Here is a 5583-nt window from a genome sequence, read left to right on the forward strand (position 1 = left end):
GTGAGTAAGGGTCGATACGGAGATTGTTGGTTTGAAGCAAGCTATGGTTATCTTATTATTCTTAGTCAGGATACCAATAGGGTTCTTTAGTTTCAATTGTAAGAAGTAAAAGAGCATGAAATTAGTAATTGTTACGCAGTAATGGAGAATGTGTTGGAGTTTTGGAGATGCTTTGTCTTCTGAATCTCTGCTTTCCTACTGTCATATTCTTCACGCACGCAAGGTTCCTTCTATGGCAAGCTGTGTGTTGGTGGATCACCATTGTCAATGGCTACCATCCGTCCTCTCAGTAAAAATGGTCCAAATGCTCTGTCACAGCACGGCTAATTATCTATCGGTTCTCGATCATGTCGGAATAGAATCCAGTGATTCTTTTGCGTCTGTCACTACGCCCAACACTCGTGAGTTTGAAGCTCATCATAGTTATTCAATCCCTGAATCCTACTCGGAATACCACAGACAAGGTTTAGACTTTTCGGATTCTCAAGAATGCTGCCAACGGATTTTAGCTTATACCACGAAGATTCTGATTAAAGAATCCAAGAGACATTCATTCAATCGAAGGTAGAATAGAGCTGGTTGTCAAGCACGCGTTCATAGATTGAGAATGGTGATGAGTGTCACGGATCATCACCTTCATCATGGTTAAGTACGAATGAACATCTTAGAGAGAAACAAGTGTGTTTGAATAGAAAACAGAAATAATTGCATTAATTCATCGAGATGCTATAGAGCTCCTCACCCCCAACAATGGATTTTAGAGACTCATGCCATTAGAGAATAAAAAGTTCAGATCTAAAATGTCATGAGGTGCAAACTAAATCTCTAAAAGTTGTTTAAACACTAAGCTAGTAACCTAGGTTTACAGAAAATGAGTAAACTAAGATGGACAGTGCAGAAATCCATTTCTGGGACCCACTTGATGTGTGCTGGGGCTGAGACTTGAGTTTCTCACGTGCCTGGGCTGTTTTTGGAGTTAAACGTCAGGTTGTAACCTGTTTCTGGCGTTCAACTCCAACTTGTAACCTATTTCTGGCGTTCAACGCCAGAATGCAACATAGAACTGGCGTTAAACGCCAGTTTACGTCATTTATCTTCGTGCAAAGTATGGACTATTATATATTGCTGGAAAGCCCTGGATGTCTAATTTCTAACCCAATTAAGATCGTGCCAATTGGACTCTTGTAGCTCCAAAAAATCTATTCCGAATGCAGGGAGGTCAGAATCCAACACCATTAGCAGTCCTTTTTCAGCCTGAATCAGATTTTTGCTAAGCTCCCTCAATTTTAGCCAGAAAATACCTGATATCACATAAAAACACACAAACTCATAGTAAAGTCCAGAAATATGAATTTTGCCTAAAAACTAATAAAAGTATACTAAAAAATAACTAGAACATACAAAAAACTATATGAAATTACCTCCAAAAAGCGTGTAAAATATCCGCTCATCACAACACCAACCTTAAACTGTTGCTTGTCCTCAAGCAACTAGATAAATAAAATAGGATAAAAAGAAATCAAGAAGCAATAGTATCTTAGAGTTTTATGTGAAGCTCAAATTCTAATTAGATGAGCGGGACTAGTAGCTTTTTGCTTCCGAATAGTTTTGGCATCTCACTTTATCCTTTGAAATTCAGAATGATTGGCATCCATAGGAACTCAGAATTTAGATAGTATTATTGATTCTCCTAGTTTAGTATGTTGATTCTTGAACACAGCTACTTTATGAGTCTTGGTCGTGGCCCTAAGCACTTTGTTTTCCAGTATTACCACCGGATACATAAATGCCACAGACACATAACTGGGTGAACCTTTTCAGATTGTGACTTAGCTTTGCTCAAGTCCCCAATTAGAGGTGTCCAGAGTTCTTAAGCACACTCTTTTGCTTTGTATCATGACTTTAACCACTCAGTCTCAAGCTTTTCACTTGGACCTGCATGCCACAAGCACATGGTTAGGGACAGCTTGATCTAGCCGCTTAGGCCTGGGTTTATTTCCTTGGGCCCTCCTATCCATTGATGCTCAAAGCCTTAGATCCTTTTCACCCTTACCTTTTGGTTTAAAGGGCTATTGGCTTTTTCTACCTCTTTTGCTTTTTTTTCACTACTTTTTCTTGCTTCAAGAATCAATTTTATGATTTTTCAGATCAGCAATAATATTTCTCTTGTTCATCATTCTTTTAGGAGCCAACAATTTTAACATTCATAAAATTCAATATCAAAAAATATGCACTGTTTAGGCATTCATTCAGAAGACAAAAAGTATTGCCACCACATATAAATAATTAGAATTTTTCTTATTAAGAACTCAAAAAAAATATTGCCTCTTTATTCTAAAAAGCTACTATTTTATTCATGTTTGATGATGATGAGAAAAATAAATTATAGCTTAATTGGAGATAAAATCAAAATAGATATACTAATTACTACTACTCATATATAATTTCTAAGATAAATTCCAATAAGAACAACTATCACAGAGTTAAAGTTAAGATTAGGACTCAACAACCTTTATTTTGGGAGGTGGATGCTCCGTTAATCTGTGGGGTGCTTGGCCCTTCAAGAGATAGCTTCTGACGCTTCAGTTGCCTCAATTCACGCCCTTGCTCCTCTTGTTCCTCAAGCAGTTTGCAAAGCATGCTATTTTGATTTTGCTGTTCTTCCTTTAATTGCTCCATAGCTTCTTGCAACTTGGTGACAGATGCTTCAAGATGCTCCCAGTATTCAATTTGAGGGATTTCTGGGAGGAACTCCTGTGCTCTCCTCTTGATGGGGTCGTCCTACACCTGTTGTCCTTCCATTGACTTTTTGGTGATTGGTCACTCAACTGAGATATACTCGGTTACTCCCATCTTCACCCCAGCATCTTTACATAGCATAGAGATTAAGCTTGGATAAGCCAATTTGGCATCTTTGGAGTTCTTGTTTGCAATTGTGTAAAGTTCACAAGCAATCAGCTGATGAACTTCCACTTCTTTTCCCAATATAATGCAATGGATCATTATTGCTCTTTTGATGGTGACTTCAGAGCAGTTGCTAGTGGGCAGTATAGAATGCCCAATGAAGTCCAGCCAGCCTCTGGCGACTGGTTTGAGATCTTCTCTCTTGAGTTGATTTGGAACACCCTTTGTGCTGGTTGTCCACTTGGTTCTAGGGAGGCATATGTCCTCTAGAATTTTGTCCAAGTCCTTATGTGTTCTCATCATTCTCCTATTAAAGGAGTCTGGGTCATCTTTCAGCTGAGGTAGCTTGAAGATCTCCCTAATTTTGTCAGGATGAAGGTGAACAATCTTTCCTCTTACCAGAGTTCGATAGTCATAGAAGGCAGATCCAGCTAATCTCTGCTTGTCTGTTTGCCACATATTAGAGTAGAATTCCTGAACCATGTTCCTTCCCACCTTTGTCTCAGGATTAGCTAGGATTTTTCAGCTCCTGTTTCGAATTTGCTCTTGGATCTCCGGATATTCATCTTCTTTCAGGTCGAATTTAACTTCCGAGATCACTGACCTTAGACCCATTATTTTGTAGTAATGGTCTAAATGTTCTTTGGATAAGAACTTCCCTTGATTCCAAAGTGGTTTTGGAATATTCTCTTTCTTGCCTCTTGGAGTGGTTTATTTTCCCTTAGGAGCCATGATCTTAGTGGGTATGGCTTAGTGATCACGGATTAACACACCAAACTTAGAGGTTTGCTTGTCCTCAAGCAAAAGAAAGGAAAGGAGAGGGATAGAAGGAGAGCCAATGTCGAATGGTGGAAGAGAGGAGGGAGGCCGAATGTGGATTTAAAGGGAGGGAGGGAGGGTTTTTGAAAATTTTGAAAAAGATAAGATAGAAGATATGATTTGTGAAAGATAGGTATGATAGGAAAAAGATGTAATTTAAAATTGAAAAGTTATGAAGGATATTTGAAAAAGATAAATCTAAATTTTTATTTAAAAAAATATTTGAGATGAATTTGAAAAGATAATTGAGTATTGAAAAAAATTTGAAATGAAGTTGGATGGGATTTGAAAAGGATTTGTGTTTATGAATTAAGATACATTCGATATCTTTGAAAAAGGGTTTGAAAAATTAGGATTAAAATTTCTGGAATTGAAAGATGAGAGTTTGAAACATGTTTATGCAAGAAATCATGAATTGAAATATGAAAAATGGAAAAAATTTGAGTTGAGAACGAATTCACCTCCTCCCTACAATCCTGGCATTAAACACCCAAACACTACATGTTTTAGGCGTTTAACGCCCATTTGTAGCTTTTCCTAGGCGTTTAATGCCCAGTTGTTGCTTCTGGCTGGCGTTAAATACCCAGGACGCTGTAAATCTGGCATTAAACGCCTAGAAGATGCTTCTTTCTGGCGTTTAACGCCCAGATGGCTATCTCTACTTGCGTTGAACGCCTAGTAGATGCTTCTTTTTGGCATTCAACACCCAAAACAACTCTTTACTGGCTTTTTCGCACCAGTGAGCTTCTTTTTGCCATTTTATCCTCTGAATCCTTCTGTAACTCTGTATCATTCACTGAAATGTATTATCTAATTTAAAATTAAAATTACAAATAAAACAAACTCATGACTGGGTTGCCTCCCAGCAAGCGCTTCTTTATTGTCTTTAGCTGGACTATTACTGAGCTTTAATCAAGTCTCAGTTTTGAGCATTCTTGCTCAAAATTGCTTTCAAGATAATGTTTGACTCTCTGTCCATTAAGAATGAACTTTTTGTTAGAATCATTATCCTGAAGCTCTACGTAACCATATGGTGAAACACCTGTAATCACATATGGTCCTCTCCACCGTAATTTCAATTTCCCGGAGAATAATCTGAGCCTAGTATTAAACAGCAGAACTTTCTGCCCTAGCTCAAAGACTCTGGATGACAGCTTCTTGTCATGCCATCTTTTTGCTTTCTCTTTGTAAATTTTTGCACTTTCGAAAGCATTGAGTCTGAATTCCTCTAGCTCATTTAACTGGAGCAATCGTTTTTCTCCAGCTAACTTGGCATCAAGGTTTAGGAATCTGGTTGCCCAGTAGGCCTTATGTTCCAGTTCCACTGGCAAGTAACAGGCTTTTCCATACACAAGCTTGTATGGAGAGATCCCTATAGGAGTCTTGAATGCTGTTCTATATGCCCACAGAGCATTATCCAAGCCTCTTGCCCAATCCCTTCTACGGTTAATCACAGTCTGTTCCAGGATTCTTTTAAGTTCTCTATTAGAGACTTCAGCTTACCTATTTGTCTGTGGATGATATGGAGTGGCCACCCTGTGGCTAACTCCATATCGAACCAAAGCAGAGTAAAGTTGTTTATTACAGAAATGAGTGCCCCCATCATTGATTAGTACTCTTTGGATACCAAATCTGCTGAAGATGTGTTTCTAGAGGAATTTCAGCACTGTCTTCATATCATTAGTGGGTGTTGCAATAGCTTCCACCCATTTGGATACATAATCCACTGCCACCAGAATATAAGTGTTTGAGTATGATGGTGGGAAAGGCCCCATGAAGTCAAAACCCCATACATCAAACAACTCAATTTCCAAGATCCCTTGTTGAGTCATGGTATAACTGTGAAGCAGATTTCCAGAT

This window comes from Arachis hypogaea, chromosome 4, assembly GCF_003086295.3.
Source record: "Arachis hypogaea cultivar Tifrunner chromosome 4, arahy.Tifrunner.gnm2.J5K5, whole genome shotgun sequence".
Lineage (NCBI taxonomy): Eukaryota > Viridiplantae > Streptophyta > Magnoliopsida > Fabales > Fabaceae > Arachis > Arachis hypogaea.